Source organism: Dasypus novemcinctus, chromosome 16 (genome assembly GCF_030445035.2).
Source record: "Dasypus novemcinctus isolate mDasNov1 chromosome 16, mDasNov1.1.hap2, whole genome shotgun sequence".
NCBI lineage: Eukaryota > Metazoa > Chordata > Mammalia > Cingulata > Dasypodidae > Dasypus > Dasypus novemcinctus.
In genome coordinates, this window is record NC_080688.1 from 26,271,131 (window position 1) to 26,290,602 (window position 19,472).

The 19,472-nt window shown below is 42.1% G+C and overlaps 1 pseudogene; it reads right to left on the bottom strand.

Annotated features, from left to right (window-relative positions):
• Positions 1-3,900: 3,900 nt before the first annotated feature.
• LOC131273596 (oxysterol-binding protein-related protein 9 pseudogene) lies at positions 3,901-10,407 on the bottom strand (annotated as a pseudogene).
• Positions 10,408-19,472: the final 9,065 nt, after the last annotated feature.

Sequence of the window (19,472 nt, forward strand, 5' to 3'; positions counted from 1 at the left end):
CTTTCTCCTCCAGGCTCACTTTCTCCCTGAACTCAGCTGTGGGTGATCAGGCATATGGCTCATCTCTTTAGCTTCAGTCTGCTCTACTGATTCCAGCCTCTAGCCTCTTTTTCAGCCTCTTGGGGTTTCTTTGTCTTTCTGCAACTGTAGGTGATCCTGGAGTCCTCTCTAACATGGCAGTGTAAAAAATGGCAGCTCTGCTCATCTCTCCTCTGTTTATATAGGACTTCAGAGAGAGGATTAAGACCCACCCTGAGACCTGCAATCTAACCAATGGCCTTTAACTAAAGTGATCTAATCAAAAGGTCCCTTAACTGAGTCTAAACGAAAGGTCCCACATACAATAGGCTTACATGCACAAGAATGGGTTAATTTAAGAATATAATTTTCCAGGGTCTGCAAAAGACTCAAACCAGTACAGGAATGACCCATTTTATCTTTACATCCAATCCTGTCCTCTCAAAGGGGAATTTCTCATCAGGTTTAAGCATCTGCATGCCAAACCAATGCAAGTAATCAGAAAAGGAAACCACTCTTGCTTGACTTTTCACACCTCCATCCTCCTCCTGCCCCTACCAGCTACTGCCCTAGCTCTTATTCCTTTTTACAGATTTCTCCAAATTCTTGCTTTTACTTGCTCTCTTCCTTTTCTTACTTTGCCTTCAGTCTTCAACACATCAATTCTGTGACTGTATTGATTCTTGTTTAGGTAACTAATGGTCACTCTATTTGAGGGATATTTTTCAGTTTTCATAGCACTTGCTCTTTCAGAATCATCTGATACTACTCATCACTCCCTCCTTAAATTCTGTATTCCTTGCCTTTTGTAGAAGAAACTGTGCCTTGGCTCATTCAGCATTCATTCCATTCCCCTCTTAGCATACTTTCTTGGCAGGGAAGAGAGAGCTAAAAACAACTCTTAGTTTGCCAAAGGCTGCCAATGTAAAAATACAAGAAATGGGTTGACTTTTATAATGGGAATTTTATTAGGGGAAAATCTTCTAGTTCCACGGCTGTGAAATGTCCAAATCAAGGCACCATTAGAGATGCTTTCTCACTAAAATCAGTTAATGGTGATCCTGGTGTCCTGCTGTGCAGTAAGGCAAAATGGTGGCCCAACTTTACCAAGGTCCCTGCCTTCCCCTGAGGCTTACTGACTCCTCAGGCTCAGCTGTGGGCAGTCAGGTATCTCTTCCTGGGCCTTGGCTCTGTGATCCTTTGGGGCATCTCTGTCTTTCTGCAACTGTAGGTGAACCTGGAGTCCTCTCTCACATGACAGGGTCAAAATGGCCTTTCTCGGTGTCTCTTCTTCTCACTGTGTGTTCTCAGTTTATATAAGTAAGACCCAGCAAGAGGGCAGAGATCCAACCTGGGTCATGCCTCACTGATATAGTTCAATCAAAAGCCCTAAAATGATCTAATTGAAAGTAATCTAATCAAAGTTCCCTTAAATGAATCTAATCAAAAGTCCCCATCTGTACTGCACATTTACAGGCACAGGTATGGGTTAGCTTAAAAACAATTTTCTGGGGTCCACAAAAGACAAACCAGGATACTTACCATGTTCCCTCGCCACCAGATTTCCAGATGAGAGAGATTCCTCACAAGACTTTCATTGGCAATGGAGACAGATGGGAGAGAGGTTGGGCTTGGGCATCTGTTTTGGAGCTACATGTGTTGTGGGGGCAAGAGGGTCCCAGAACTAGCTTCTGGATGACTATTTCCAGATCAACAGCTTCCTGATGATGGCAGAGGCAGCTCCTTTGGAGTACCAATTCTGCTGGGTAGTTTGGGGAGTATTTCTGAAAGTCCAGCTCAGGGTCTGTTTCTTTGACTTCCTACCAATTCTGTAAGTTGTTTGTGGCTTTTAATAAGTCTCTTTTATTTAAATTGACTGGAATGGATTACACTAAGGATTCTGACCCAAGCAGCAGCCCTATCACAGTGCTATTTTTGATTTCCTTATGTCTGTTGACTTGTCTTACTGTTTCACTTGGTAACCATTAAAAGGAAGCCTTCCCCAAGGCTCAGGCCCGGCTCTCTCATCTTGCACTTTCCCTTCCCTTGACATTCTTATCTGTTTCCATGGCAACAGTCAGTCCCCACAGAGAATGATGCACAGATGATATGTCCAACCAAACCACTTTTCTGTATATAACCAGTAAATTCATTTTAAAAAAAGATTTGTTTTATTTATTTATTTCTCTCCATTCCCTCATTGTTTGCATTCACGGTATCTATTTGTTTTGTGATGGTCTTCTCTTTTTAGGAGGCACTGGGAACCGAACCCACGACCTCCCATGTGGGAGAGAGATGCCTAATCGCCTGAGCCACCTCTGCTCCCTGCTTTGCTGCGTCTCTCATTGTGTTTCCTCACTGTGTCTTCTTGGTTGCGTCATCTCGTTGCATCATCTTGTCATGCCAGCCTGTTGCAGCAGCTCACTGTCTTGTTCATTTTCTCTAGGAGGCACTGGGAACTGAAGCCAGACCTCCCATGTGGTAGGCAGAAGTTCAGTCGCCTGAGCCACACCCCCTTCCCTGTATTCATTTTCAATTGCTCTCTAACAAATGACCATAAATGCAGGGCCTTGGAAATGGGTGGCTAAAGACACTCATTACCTCACAGTTCTGTAGGTCAGGAGTCCAGGCTCGATGCGGCTCAGAGGGGTTCCTATCTGGGATCCCCCAAGGACAAAGTCAAGTGTCAGCAGTGCTGGATGCTCTGGGGGCAACTTTACTTTCAAGTTTGTTCAGGTTGTTGGCAGAATTCAGTTCCTGATGATTGCAGGACTGAGGTCCTGTTTCCCTGCTGGCTGTCAGCTGGGAGCTCCTCTCAGCCCATTGGGGCTGCCTGTATTCCTTGCACATTGTCCCCTCCCTCCTCAAATCAGCAGTGGTGCGCCCAGTCATTCTGATGCTTTGGATATGCTTTTCCTTCAGCCTTGTTTTCACTGACCACAGTCAGAGACGTCTCTCTGCTTTTCTTTCCTTCCTTTTTTTGCGAGTTTAAAAATTGAGATAAATTCATGTAACAGAAAACTCACCATTTTAGAGTGATTTTTAGTATATCCACAGTGTTGTGCAGCTATCACTATTATCTAGTTCCAAAACATTTCCATCACCCCAAGAGAAACCATGTATATGTTACTACTCCCTCTTGATTTTCCTTGCCCCAGCCCTTGGCAACCACTAATCTACTTTCTTTCTCTGTGAATTTTCCTGTTTTGGACATTTCATACATGTGGAATCATATAGTATATAATCATATAATATAATATGGTCTCTTGTGATTGGCTTTTTTCACCTGGAGTAATGTTTTCAAGGTTCATTTGTATTATAGCATGTATCAGCAATTCATTTGTTTGTTTTTTAAAAGTGTAAAAATAGTTTAATTCCAAAAAAAAACAAATATAAAAAAAGGTTATTGTAGGCAAGACCATGAAATTTCCTAACACTTGATTTTAAACACATTGTGCTAATTTTCTAAAACAACTTAGAGGAATCAGTGTTTACAATATATGTAGTATTTATGCAAAATCTGGCATCAGGTATATTACATATGTATATATGTGTGTGTGTGTGAATATACATACAGAACCCAAGATTATATGAACTGGAAAACAGATGTCTATCTCAGCACCAGTATTAGGGGATTTATGAACGCTTTTCAAAGTGTGGAATTTGGAGGAGCAGATGTCTTGTTTCCAAAACCTGAAATTTTTCTCAAGACTCAATATTATAACTGCCACAGAAAAGGGAAAAAGGAAAGCTTTACTGACTTTAATTGTTCATCTGCATTACAAAGCCCAGTATCCCTGAGACAGGAACCACTGCAATAAGAAAGGAGAGAAAATGTTCTCCCAAAAGAAGATTGTAGCAGAATTATGCCATCTGCTCTGACTAATGCTTGGCAGCCCCAAGACGTTTCAGAAATGGTTCCTCATAAACCCAACATTCTCCATCTTCACAAAATAACCTTGTCTCCCTTTGAATTTCCTTCTCCTTCCTTTCCTGGGCTTATGCTCTTTGTCTTTCTTGAAGCCCATGCTTTGCTTCAGTTCCACATCAGTGTTTCTGATTTTTAAATTGAAAGTGACAGCTTTCCAAAGGCAGAGGGACTCCTACTCATTTTGATCTTCCAACTTCCTCACTTTCTTCATGATTATAGGCAACTTCTATGGTATCCATAAAGACTATATTTTCTCCTATTGCCTATTTTGCATACATTACACCATCCCATTCCCATTCAACTGAGCAAAAAGACTTATTGCCATTTGGAGAAAAAAATCTTGGTGGTAATTCTGTGCTTCTTGCCTCTACAGAAAAGTTTGGTGTGGAAGATGATATTTGCACTATAGCCCATTTTGGAACAATTAATATTGCATTTTCCTTCTAGCTCTACCCAGGGCACAGTGAGGATAGATCTTCCATAACCACTGAGGGACATGAGAATGTAATATCTGTCATACTCTAGACACAAGACACAGCCCCGCCCTATGTTATGCATGCCGATCGACATCCAAGGAACTTTGATTTGGTCCATAATGAGCATTGAATTGCATTTTCTTGTTAAAGCACTCAGTATAAAAAAAAAGCTGAAATGGGTGGATGATGGGAAACCTGTTTAGCCACTAATGTTACACTGTTTTTGGAAACCCAGGAAACTGGTCCTCCAGAAACTAACTTTGTCTTCTCTTCAGTATCGTTTGGTAATGTCCAGTAACACTGAAAGATCTTGCCTAAAATAAGGTCATATAGCTTTTTGGCAACTGATCCTTTCCGAACTGCATGAAAGGCTGAGAGGTATCATTTGACAACTTGAACCATTCGATCCCTGGGATCCTTCTGGTCACTAATGCTCACAAACAGGTCCGGATATGCAAAAATGTCTGCACACATCTCTAAAAGAGATCTTTTTCGAAGTCTAAGTGTTGGAAGCACTATCTTAGTAAGAACCATTCCAAGCCTAACTTGTGACAAGAGATGCATGATAATGTTCTTATGTTTTTCCATTGACACTGGTTCCCCTTCATCATCTCTGTCATCATGTGTATCGAAAAGGTCAGCATTAGTTGTTCCATTGGACATGGGAGAATTCAGTGATTCTGTGGTATCTGGATGCTTTAAACTATTTTCTGAGCTGCTGTGTGTCAAGACTGAGGCAGATCCAGAGGAACTTCTTTTGATCTATTTTTCAAAAATCCTTAAGTAACTAAATATTGCTTCTTTGATAATTTAGTAGTACACATCGCAAGGTACTGTAACTAATGTCTGCCTCACTAGTTTTGAGAGCCAATGGAAAATAGGAGTAAAAGACCTAGGTAAGAGAAATCAGATTATTGTTAACTACCAAGAGCTGCATGAAAATTGTCTTCAAATGTTTTGTGGCTCTTTCATATATCATCAAAATAGAGTCAATTTTTTATATCAACTGATCTAAAAGTACAAATCTTATAAAACATGAGTCTTATTTTAGATGCAATGCCAAAGGTCATATACACTTATGTTGTGCTTTTCCTCCTTACCCATAGGTGGAAACTATGGCTGGGCCAAGTGAAATGCTCAATAAGATTCAGAGTGGAAAAAAAAGGAATAAATTCCCAGCCATACCACAATTTACCTCACTCCGTTCAGTTACAGTTATAAACAACAACAACAATAAAAACAATACGCAGAGAGGAAAGATTTATCTGCAATGGACTAACATAAAATTTAATCATCGATTCATCAACAAAGTCAACCAAAATATTCAAAGCTCCAAATTTAATTATAATAACAACAACAACATATTGAGCAACTACTATGTGCCATCCACTATAGGTCAGTATCTCTATAATAGTCTAACCTTCATAACAGTCTTATGAGGTAGACATGATTACTCTCATATAATACACAGATACTCAGAAGTTCAGTGACCAAACCGAGGTCACATAGCTGGTTAAGTAGTAGAGGCATATCAGACTCAAGTCTGGTTCCAAAATACAAGATCTTTCCAATATGAACTTTCCTCTGGTTTATAAATGTATAAATCACACTGTTCAGTAACATAGTTTGCACACAAGCCATTGTTACTATAGATCTTTAAAAAGAGAATCATGAAATGACATAAGCTTTCAAGTTCTCTTCCTTCAGAGAAAGAGAGCAATAGATAGAAACTTGACCTGAATGTTGGAAAACTAGTGGTAACAGCTGATGACCAGCAGCTCAAATGCTGAGAGAGCCCAGGCAGAGAACATAAATATGTGACTTGGGCCAGGTTATAAGACAATTGGAACTCGAGCCAGCATGCCCAATTTGAAGGGGTATAAAGCTCCATTAAAAACAAAACAAAACAAAACAAAACAAAAAGCAAACAAATCAACAAAATACTATGCTGTCCAAACAAAAGCATCTGCATCCCAACCAGTTTGGAAATCTACATTAAGGAATATTAGGAGTGTGAAATTGAGGGAGAAAAGGAACCCAGAGGAGGTTATGTGGACATAGAAAAGGAGCTGTTTCTTTCATACTAAAACTGGATAATTTCATGAATTGTGTACTTGTTATGGAGCAGGGTAGTGGGAAAGTACAAAGAAGGAAGTTCATGTAAGCCTTTATTTGTTTTTATGGCCAAATACATCACATTTCATGTATTCATTTGTCAATTGATGGACATTTGGGTTGTTTGCATGTTTTGGCTATTATGAATAATACGGCTATGAATATTCTTGTACAAGTTTTTGTGTGAATATATGTATTCTGTTCTTTTGGGTATATATCTAAGAGTGGAACTCCTGGGTCATAAAGTAATTCTATCTTGAACTCTTTAATTGAAGAAACTGCCAAACAGTTTTCCACAACAGTTGCACCATTTTACATTCTGACCAGCAAAACACGAGGTTACTAATTTCTGCATATGCTCACCAGCACTTGTTATTTTAGTAATAGTCATCCTAGTAGATGTGAAGTGATATATTTTGGTTTTGATTTGTATTTTCCTAATGACTAATGATGTTGAGCATCTTTTCATATTGAACATTTACATATTTTTTTGAGAAATGTCTATTCAAGTCCTTCACTCATTTTTAAATGAGGCAATTTGACTTTTTATTGTTGAGTTGTAGGAGTTCTTTATATATTCAGGATGCTAGATCCTTATCAGATATGCTTTACAAATATTTTCTCCCATTCTGTGGATTGTCTTTTTATTTTCTTGATAGGGTCCTTTGATGCACCAAAGTTTTAAATTTCTATGAATTCCAAATTGTCATTTTTTCTTTGCTTGCTCATGCTTTGGGTGCCATATTTAAGAGGAACTGTCTTCTTTTAAGAGCTCATGTTATTAGATTGGGCTCACCTAGGTCATCCAGGGTTATCCCTTAGGTTCATAACCTAAATGATATCTATGAAGTCACTTTGCCATGCTACATTATGCCATGTAGCATGAAATATTCACAGGATCCAGGGATTAGGACATCTTCAGAAGAGTCTTTCTGCCTACCACAACCAACTTCCTCTTTGCAATCTCCTTTTGGGTGCCTCAAAAGCTCTTCTGATTTAACACATTTGCGACATGTCGTCTTTCAGTGTTCATTATCCCATTGAAGATGGTCAAAAGTAAAAAATTTCAAAGTCACCTTTGCAATCACCCCCCTTCTCCCTTTCTGCATCCTGCATGGCCAAATTCTTGGGTCTTCACCTCCTAGATTTCTCACCTATCTGTCTTTTCTTCCACTTCCACTAGTCTTATCCACCTCTTCCAATTTTTTTTAATTTTACTTTGAATAAATAACAGATATTACTGTAACTACAACCTATTTCAAAAACCCTCAGAAGTGTGCCTGACACTTAGCTCTTAATAAGTGCTAGCGACCATACTCTTGTTTTTAGTTTTGGGTAAAGACAAATTCTTCAGCACTGCGTTTGAGACCCTGCAGTTGTTTCTGTAACTTCCTTCGCCAACTGCAATGCAATTGTGACTCTAATTACCCATAGTTAGGACAGATTCTATAGGTTAAGGGCAATCTTCTACAAGACTGCCTGTATTAGTCAGGGTTCTCTAGGGAAACAGAATCAACAAGAGATCTGTCAATAGTATGTGATTTTATAAGAGTCTCTCACATGACCGTGGGGATGCACAAGTCCAGATTCCACAGGTGCAACCAGGGGCTCCAGTGAAAGTCCAGTGAAGGTCCTTGATGGGTTCTGGGAGAAGTTGGCTGTTCAAGGACGAGCTGGGAAATTCTCACTCAATGCTGGAATCACTTTCCCTTTTAAGGCATTCAGCTGATTGGATAAAGCATCACTCATTGCTGATGACAATCTCCCTGACTGATGTAATTGTAATCAGCTATCTATGATTTACCACTGCAGTAAAGTCAATGGTGACTAAAGTCCATAAATGCCCTCATATTACATTTAGCCCAGTGTTTGCTTGACCAAACAGCTGGGCACAATTACCTGCTGAGTTGACACAATAGCCTAACCATCACAGTCCACCCCTTGTAAACTCAGAAACCATACACATTACCCTAAACCATACTTAGTCTCTAACTAAAAACAAGAACAGACATGCATACATATACATATTTCTGCCTAATAATATTCAACTCTCCTGTGTACAACTGAAAACACATTAATTCCATACAGAATAGAGTGCAAGTTCTTGGTTAATATTCACTCTCTAACTTGATATCCTCATGAAACTGATACAACTTGTTATAGGATAAGGGAAAAGTTTGGGGAAGAAGACAAAGAAATTCGTTTTGTGTAAATATACGTTACCATGGTCAAAGTTCATTTTATCACTGCCTTCTTCCACTACCCATTCCATGTTTCCGTTACCCTCAGCAAGCACTTCACCTGGCCGTGGTTCTTTGCCTGGTGAGGTGACCCAAACTTTCATTCCTGAAGATTCTGAGCCATTGTTAGTCCTACTTGGATTGGGTTGTTGCAATTTTCCATTGACTTTAATTATAGGACATGGCAGTACTAGGAGGTCCCCCAGAGGATCTCCTGTATTCCAGGCAAACTCTTCTTTACTCCCATTATGTAGATGCAGTCCTATTTACCCTTAATAGGATCAATCACCCCAGCCAGTACAGTAAATCCCTTCTTTGACTATTGATTCAGAGGTAAGAGGAGCCCAAAGTGGCCAGCTGACAGTTTTAACTTGCAGTTCAATGGAATCTTTGTTGTGTTCCCTGGTGACAGCCCTCCTCCTTTTGGGACAAAAACCTGTAGACCAGCAGAGCTTGCGGTTGCAGGGACAGAAAGCAAAAATTTTCCTAGTGGGTCACTACAGGTAATTGTGAGTGGTGCCACTCCCATTTCCACACCTTGAGTCCTGGAGCCAAGGATCCTCGTTGTGGGAGAAGCAGCACCATAGAGTGGATGCTGATTTAGAGCATACACAGCCTCCTGTAGAACATTGCCCCAGCCCTACAAGGTATTGCCAACTAATTGGCACCATAATCAAGTCTTCAAAAGGCCATTCCACTGTTTATGAATCCAGCTGCTTCAGGATGATGGGAAACATGGCAAGACCAGTGAATTCCATGAGCATGTGCCCATTCCTGCACATCATTTGCTGTGAAATATGTTCCTTGATTGGGAGCAATGCTGTGTGGAATGCCATGGCAGTAGATAAGACATTGGGTAAGTCCACGGATGGTAGTTTTGGAAGAAGCAGTGCATGCAGGAAATGCAAACCCATATCCAGAGTATGGGTCTATTCCAGTTAAAACAAATCTCTGCCCCTTCCATGGTGGAAGTGGTCCAATGTAGTCAAGTTGTCACCAGATAGCAGGCTGGTCACCTCGAGGAATGGTGCCATATTGGGGGCTGAGTATGGGTCTCTGCTGCTGGCCGATTGGGCACTCAGCAGTGGCAGTAGCCAAGTCAGCCTTGGTAAGGGGAAGTCCATGTTGCTGAGCCCAGGCATAACCTCCATCCCTACCTCGATGGCCACTTTGTTCATGAGCCCATTGGGCAATGGCAGGCATGGCTGGGGAAAGAGGCTGAGCATTAGCCACAGAGCGACTGATCTTATCCACTTGATTATTAAAATCTTCCTCTGCTGATGTCACCCTCTGGTGAGCATTCACATGGGACACAAATATTTTCATATTTTTTGCCCACTCAGAAACATCTATCCACATACCTCTTCTCCAGAACTCTTTGTCACCAATTTTCCAGCCATGTTCCTTCCAATTCCCTGACCATCCAGCCAAACCATTGGCAACAGCCCATGATTATCAGTGTACAAATGCATCTCTGGCCATTTCTTCTTCCAAGCAAAATGAATAACCAGGTGCACTGCTCGAAGTTCTGCCCACTGGGAGGATTTGCCATCACCACTGTCCTTCAGGGATGTCCCAGAAAGGGGCTGCAGTGCTGCAGCTGTCCACTTTCAGGTGGTACCTGCATATCGTGTAGAATCATCTGTAAGCAAGGCCCGAGTTTTCTCTTCCTCAGTCAACTGATTGAAAGGGATTCCCCAAGAGACCAAAGCTGTGCGCTGGGAAAGAGAAGGTAACATGGCAGGGGTGGTGACCATGGGCAGTTGGGCTACTTCCTCATGTTCCTAATTATGCCTTCAGGACCTGCTCTAGCCCTATCTCATATATACCACTTCCACTTTATTATGGAGGGCTGCTGTGCATGTCCAACTTTATGGTTTGGTGGGTTAGACAACACCCAGCTCTTGATAGGCAACTCAGGTCTCATGGTAACTTGATGGCCCATGGTTAAGCATTCAGTCTCTACTAAGGCCCAGTAGCAGGTCAAAAGCTGTTTCTGAAAAGGGAAGTAGTTATCTGCAGAGGATGGAAGGGCTTTGCTCCAAAATTCTAAGGGTCTGCATTGTGATTCTCCTGTAGGGGCCTGCCAAAGGCTCCAGACAGCATCCCTATTTGCCACTGAAACTTCCAGCACCATTGGATCTGCTGGATCATATGGCCCAAGTGGTAGTGCAGCTTGCACAGCAGCCTGGACCTGATGCAGAGCCTCTTCTTATTCCTGTCCTCAATCAAAACTGGCAGCTTTTCTGGTCACCCGGTAAATGGGTCAGAGTAACACATTCAAATGCAGAATGTGTTGTCTCCAAAATTCAAGGAGACCAACTAAGCATTGTGCCTCTTTTTTTGGTTGTAGGAGGGGTCAGATGCAACACCTCATCCCTCACTTTAGAAGGCATATCTTGACATGCTCCACACCACTGGACATCTAGAAATTTCATTGAGGTGGAAGGACCTTGTATTTTAGTTGGATTTGTCTCCCATCTTCTGTCACACAAATGCTTTACTAATAAGTATAGAGTCTTTGCTACTTCTTGCTCACTAGGTCATATCCACATGATATCATCAGTATAACGGACCAGTGTGATGTCTTGTGGGAGGGAGAGATGACCAAGATCCCTGTGGATGACATTATGACATAGGGCTGGAGAGTTGATATACCCCTGAGGCAGGACAGTGAAGGTATACTGCTGGCCTTGCCAGCTGAAAGAAAACTGTTTCTGATGGTCCTTACTAACAGCAATTGAGAAAACAGCATTTGCCAAATCAACAGTTGCATACCAGGTGCTAGGGGACATGTTGATTTGCTCAAGCAATGATACCACATCTGGGACAGCAGCTGCGATTGGAGTCACCACCTGGTTAAGTTTACAATAATCTACTGTCATCCTCCAAGATCCATCTATTTTCTGTACAGGCCAAATAGGAAAGTTGAATGGGGATGTGGTGGGAATCACCACCCCTGCATCCCTCAAATCCTTGATGGTGGCACTAATGTCTGCAATCCCTCCAGGAATCCGGTATTGCTTTTCATTTACTATTTTGCTAGGTAGGGGCAGTTCAGGTGGCTTCCATTTGGCCTTTCCAACCATAATAGCCCTCACCCCACAAGTCAGGGAGCCATTGTGGGAATTCTCCCAGTCTGAGTATGTCCATTCCAATCATGCATTCTGGAACTGGGGAAATAACCACAGAATAGGTCCAGGGACCCACTGGACCAACTGTGAGATGGACCTGAGCTAAAAGTCCATTAATCACCTGACCTCCATAAGCCCCTACTCTGACTGGTGGACTGGTTTTGGGTCTCCTGGAATTAATGTCACTTCTGAGTCAGTGTCTAATAATCCCCAAAATATCTGATCATTTCCATTTCCCCAATGCACAGTTATTCTGGTAAAAGGCTGTAGATCTCCTTGGGGAAAGGTGGGAGAAAGATTAACAGTATAAATTTTGGGCGGTTTAACAAGATCCTTCCCCAAAGAGACCTGGCCTCCTCCTCATTCAAGGGCTCTGGGTCTGTAAACTGTCTCAAGTCTGGGAATTGATTAAGGGGCTGTGATTATCTGCGTCTATAATTTGAGTTAGGGTTTTGTTCACCTGACCTAGAACTCTTGTGTTTATACAGATCCAGAAGAAATTTAGTAGACTGTCCGTCCATTCACTTCTAGGTACCCCATGATGTATTGGCCAATGCCATAACTCTACACGACTCAGACTATTTTGAGTGCTTTCTTGAATCTGCCTTTCATTGCGGTAGCCACGCCCACCTTGATTTTGGCGATTAACTGCCGATACTTGACTTTTACCAGACTGACATCCAATCATCCCCATAATGTTAAGGATTCTAATTCCATCACAGCCCTCCCTGCAGTAATATCTGGACTACAGAGAAGAGCAAACACAGAGCTCTTCAGGGAAGATGGAGTTAGTCTTACAAATTTATTCCTCACAGTCCTGATTAAAGGTGTGTCCTCTGGACATTCCTGGGGTGGGTGGGCAATTCTTAAGTGGTAAATCCATTCTAGCATTCCGGTCTCCCTAAGGCCTTTGAATTCTCTCTTCTACTGTTGACCAGGGCAAATTGAGCATCTCCACTTCAGACATGCTAGGCCATCTTTTGGCCCATGTTTCAACCAGCCACCCGAACAAACTGTTAGAGCCCTTTCTAACCTCTCAAGCTACAGCATTTTATCCAGAATTTCTACTTAGTGGGCCCATATCAATAAATTCAGCCTGACCCAACTTTATATTCCTTCCACCATTATCCCATATTCTTGATATCCATTCGCACATATATTCCCCTGATTTCTGTCTACATAAGTTGGAAAACTCATGCAGTTCTTCCTGAGTATACCTTACTTCCTAATGGGTCACACTTTGTATTTCACCTTTGGGGGCTTGTTGTGATTTTAGTCTAGTAATAGGTCTTGAAGACAAGAGAGGTGATGGGGGTGGGTAAGGAGAAGGATTAGAAATGCCTTGCAAGATACTGACTGCAGGGCATTCACTTGCATTTTCTTCTGGTGAGAAAGGATTAATCTCTTCAGGTAGGGGTTTGAAGGCAGTTTCCTCAGGGCAGACTGAATGCAGGGCAGTGCAGGCTTCAGTTTGGCTTTACCCACCTCAGCTGCAGGAAGTTGTTTCAGACTCCCTGGGGCAGGCTGGAGGCTGGATGATACAAGGTTGATGAGGTGTAGTCTGGACAGGGCAGGCTGTGGCAGGCTTATCTGGTAAAGTCTCAGCAGAATTCAGGGTTCCAACGTCTCCACCAATATTATCATCATCCTATATGTCTCCATTCCAATTCTCTGGATTCTACTCTCTTCCAGTCAATGCTTCACTTTCATTGCAGAAACCCTGCAGGGTTGAGATTTTAGTTTCCTTTGTAACTCCGCTACTTGCACAATGAGAGTCTGAGTTTGGTTCTCAGATATTTCAAGCCTGTGGCTACAGGAGACAGGATTTTCTCTCAGAGCACACATAGAAACTTTTGCACCTTTCATGTAGTGTTTAAGTTTCAAATTTGAAGCCTTTAACTCATCTCTTCCTTTTGTAACAGTATCCAGAGTATCTAGGAGGAGCCAGCCATCATCATTATACCATTTGACTTCGCAGTACTTTGTTAGTGTTGAAAACACTCTCACCCACACCCTTGCTTCTTATAAGTGTGGAGGTAGGGGAATTCAGTGACGATATTTTGCGTATCTCGATTGCCAACTCCTGCCATGAACTGTTAGCAGCCTCTTCGTTATTGGAAAGGGAGTCGTCAGAACCCTTGAATCCAATTAGAGTAGAGAGCCAATTGCAAAACTCCCAGAACCTCCTCAGCTACCCCATGTTTAAGACTGTTCCCCATGAACCACTCCCGGTACCATACTATATTAGTCAGGGTTCTCTAGGGAAATAGAATCAACAAGAGATATCTGTCAATAGTATACGATGTTATAAGAGTCTCTCATGTGACCATGGGGTTGCACAAGTCCAGGTTCCACAGGCAGGCTGCAACCAGGGGCTTCAATGAAAGTCCAGTGAAGGTCCTTGATGGGTTCTGGGAGAAGTTGGCTGTCCAAAGACGAGCTAGGAAATTCTCACTCAATGCTGGAATCACTTCCCCTTTTAAGGCATTCAGCTGATTGGATAAAGCCTCACTCATTGCTGCTGGCAATCTCCCTGATTGATGTAATTGTAATCAGCTATCTATGATTTACCACAAAGTCAATGCCCTTGTATTACATTTAGCCCAGTGTTTACTAGACCAAACAGCTGGGTACAGTTAACCTGGCTGAGTTGACACAATAGCTTAAACATCACACTGCCCTTCAGGCACCAGTTGCTACTTTAAGGATTCCAAGGCCACTCACACTTCTGATCAACTGACTACAAATTCAGGAGTTCCCACCATCCTCTCAGATTTGTTAATTTGCTAGAATGAATCACAGAACTCTGCAACTCAGACTATAGTTACAATTAGAATTTGTATTAAAGGGAAAAGGATACAAATAAGAATCCAGAAGAAGAGACACATAGGACAAAGTCAGGGAAGATCTCATCCTGGACTCATCCTGGATGCATCCTGGCCTCAGAATGCATTATCCAGCACATCCACATGTATAATCAATCAGGGAGATCTCCCAAGCTTTGGTATCCAGAGATGTTATTGGAGTCCCATTACATAGGTACTGTGGATGGAAGCGGGGTCCCACTGGTGGAACTCAGCCTCTGGTTTCCCTCCCCTTACCAGAGGTCAGGCTGATATGACCTGACTCAGAGTCCCCTTCCCAAAGACAGCCCCCCACTCTAAGACCATAGGTGTGGCTGCCATAAACTATCAGGTGTGTTCTGGGACCCACCCTGAATAAGAAAAGACACTACTATCAAGGGAAATTCCAAGGAGACAGAGGTTATCCTCTGGGAGCTGGGATAAAGGCTGAACCTCTTTAATGGAGGCCAAACTGGCTGGTTCCTCCCGCTTTCTTGCTTCCTCTGGCAGTATGCTCCCCCAGCTTCCCATTCTCCATCCAGGCCAGGTTTCCTTCAATCTCTGCACTCTCTGGACTTCTTCCCACCCCATGGCCTTTGCCTGGAGCTCCTGTTTCCTCTTCTTCACCTGTAAACTCCTTGTTGCTCTTCAAATCTCAGCTTAATGCCACTTCCTAAGAAATTCTCCCTGACCTCCTCGAGGAGGTTAATAATTTAGACATAGCAGGTGCATGTTTCCTTGACACAGTAGCAATTTACGTGTTGGTATAATTATTTAGTTTACATCATTCTCCCTCACTAGACTTGGAAGCCCATGAAATGTTTTTAACATCTAATATAATGCCTGGTATGAACTAGCTACTCAATAAATAGTTCTGGAATAAAAGGCAGCTCTTGTAGAATCCAAAAGCATCAGTGATAGAGAGAACATCTGGTCTACCCCTTTTTCATATAGAGAGGAAAGGGGACCCAGGAGAGTTGAGGGACTTACCCACATTCACACAGCTTGTTCAGGATCAGTCTAGGACATCTGCCTAATAATGTATCTACTTGACCCTACCACCTCTGCGCTCCCTCTCACTGAGAAGACGGTCTATTCCCAGAATTTGTGTGATAAATTTCCGCCCCATAACCCATGAACCAAGGGTGAGTCTTTTAGGTACTCACAAGGATATTGAGGAGAGACTGTAAATAAGAAGTTCCAAGTGGAGGTTGATAATGCATCCTCAATTAGCTCCATCATGAGATGTTCCACATCCTCCCTCCAAAAGCAAGCCAGCTTCATTTCCCCTGGTTGTGGTGGGCGGTTACAGAACAACTCACTTGTCCTGAAAGCATTTAAGACTTGAGCTGGCTGACGCTGGGGGTTGCCGTGCACACAGGCCTCTTGGGAAGGCAATCTTGGGAACAGAGAACTATACTTTATAGACTGAAGAAAGTCTTCTTTTTCAGCATCAGGGAATGTTTCAAGGAAGCTCTTGCCTGCAATTAGGCTGAGAGATGAGTCTCCTGAAAAATCCGAGTCCCTTTGATTATCATCCAAATACCAGCAGCTTCTCAGGAGCCCCTGTGGAGGGGGTCCCTGTGTGGTCCACACCATGGAATGCATCACCGGCTATTGTGGGGCTCAGTGAGAAAGGCTGATGGAGGCGGAGCCCTGCCCCCCAATCCCCAGGATCTGTAGAGCTTGTTCTTCAAAAGGGGGCCCAGGGCACCTTCAACCCGACCTCCTTGTGCTTAGTACAATGAAGACAAAACTTCCTCAGAATGATCAATACTCTCATTTCTACACAGAGTGAAAATGAAAAGATTTCCAGCTGATATTTTCCCTTAAAAAGAGCTATCAGCTGATTTATTAATTATTAAATGAATTGCACTATTAAAAAAAAAATCCTCTCCTCCTGTCCCCCTTCCCACCCTCCTGCCCTGACCCTGTAAAGAAAGAAGTTAGTAATATTGCAGAAGGTTTGAGCTGAAGCAGTCGGGGGGTGGGGTGGGGGGGTGCAGGGGTGCTAGGTGGTAACAGAGAACAAAGGGGAAGAAACCAAACATTACTTTCCACCACAATGAATTCACAGACTCCTAGGCAGGTGGGGGTAGATGCCATTTTTTAAAACCATTCTAGAAAACTTTCAAGTGGACACATTTCTGGAATATTTTAGAGCAAATTCTAGCTAGCACGTCTTTTCACCTGTGAATGTTTTGTTGTGCATTTTTAGCAGAAAAAACAAAACAAAAATACCATTTTTGCACTTAAAAAATAACTCCTCCATTTCCCTTAAACTTTAGTCTATGTTTAAACTCTACTGATTGTCTTTAAGCTGCCTTACTAGGGTTGATTTGTTTTGAATCATGAACCAAACAAGATCCACAGATTGCATTCAGTTGACATGACAAGGCCTTTTTGAATTAAGGAAAATACTTTCTTATGTTGGATTTACACCGAGGATGGAAACGCAAATGCCTGTAAGAATCAGGCAGGTAGCAGCGAAAGACACATGCTTTGCATATTTTACATCTAGGAATGTATTTACTTCCAAAGAAATATGAACATCAAGAGTGGACTTGGTCTATTTTTGTTTTAACATAGATGTGGAAACGAGAATTACTTCATTTTCCTGAGAACTCTACAATAAGCAAAAAGCATGTGAAGATGACTGGTCAATGGCTTTGCCTCCCCTTGGGGAGACCTTGGACTTCTGGCATCTGGGATGAAAGGGGGAGCAGAGGCACTATTTAGGGGTGAGGAAGCCAGGTCTTCCCATCTTCAAGAGAAACTGCAAATTCAAACATTTAGCTGAAAGTTAAGCTCTGACAACTTATTAAAAGTAAAAACAATATAGAAAGGCCCACTAACCATCTTACACAGTTTCTCTGATCAGAGATTCCCTATATCTGTCAGGAAACTTCCTAGGTAAGTGAATTTTTTCAGAAAAAAATAAAATCCCCCAATGGATTATTGGATAGTTTCACACCCTCCCCATTGGCCTGATCTAGGCTGAACGATGGAGCTCAGTGTGAAATAGTGGTTTTTAGAAGTGGCTTTATTGAGATATAATTCATATACCATATTGTTCATGCATTTAAAATATACAGTTCAATGGCATGTAGTTCATTCACAACATTGGGCAACCATCACCACAATCCACTCTAGAACATTATTATCACTTTGAAAAGGAACTCTGTACCCCTTAGCCATCACCTCCCTGTTTCCCACCCAGCCCAGCCCTACTTTCTGTTTCAATGGATTTTCCAATTCTGGGTATTTCATATAAATGGAATCATATAAAACTAATGTGTCTGGCTTCTTTTACTTAGCATGATGTTTTCAAGGTTGTACGTTGTAACATGTATGAGAACTTCATTTCTTTTTTATTGCCAATTAATCTAGGGACATGTCCTACTTTTGTCATTTATTTATCAGTCAGTGGCCATGTGAGTTGTTTCCACTTTTTTGGCTATTTATGAATAATGCTCTTGTGAACATTTGTGTATAAGTTTTTGTGTGGGCCTATGCTTTTCATGAAAGGGTGTTTTGCTGTCAAGTTGTTTCTTGTGTTTCCAGTCTTGGAAATTATTATTATATCCTGACCATTGTGAAGCCCCTTAATTATTGCAGCTTGATGTATCTAGCTACTTCTGTTCTTGGTGAAGGCGTTCAAATAAAAATGTGTCTTTTTAAAACTGGCATATTATTAATTCAGATGCTACAAGCTCCCAATTTTCACACTGGGATTTTCATTCATTTAGACTTAGCACTCTTGTTGAGAATGCTCAGGTTTTAAAAAGACTGGCCTATATCGCCAATCCAACAGCTACAGCAATGTGGTAAAAACTCATCAATTTGTGCTTCACTAATTTGATGTATGTTGTGATCAAGAGAGAATGAGATGAAGTTTATATCTGAATTGTCTTGGCTGGGGGCAGAGGAGGGGAGCGATTGTCTGAACAAATAGAGCTTGGAACAAGATGTCTCCATGAAATGAGAAGTCATTTCCACACGTTATAGAAAGAAGCATTCTTTCACTCACGAGGGATTGTGATAACTCTAAATCATCTTTATGCTTCAAAGCAGGTTCCCTCAATTAGGCAACACCTGGTTAGTCAAGGCCGAGTTATTGCTTGTACTTGAAAGTAATGAAGCTGCATTTTCTTTAAAAATAGGGTGAGAAATGCAAAAAAGACTGCACACTCCTCCAAAATAAACTACAAGGCTAGAAATGTGGATTCTCTGGTTTGTGTCCAGGCCCAGTTTTTAGCCTGTGATTTGACCTCTAGGGTATCAAATGGAGACTAGAATTCCCCCCATTCCTGCTAAGAACAGTAGTCCCAGAGCCTTCGACCTGCTTGAGGTGGGAAGAGCAGAAGGCGGCCTTCTCACTGCTCCTGAAAGGCTACGTAAGAGGAAAGTTCAGGGAGGAGGGCATTGGCGGCAGATGCAACCTCAGGTGTTCCTGAGAAGGTAGAAACCTCTGGATACCTGGAAAGGAAGCTTCTGACTGGCATGAGTGAGATTTCTGCTACTATATCTGGATACCACCTGTGGTGGGTTGAACAGGGCACCCCGATGTAGACATGCTGCTCGTCTTAATCCACATTCCTGTAGATATGGATCCACTGTAGAAAGAGCCACTTGAATATGTTAATTTTAGTTAAGGCGTGGCCCAGCTGAATGAGGGAGGGTCTTAATCCAAGTTACCAGAGGCCTGACCGAGA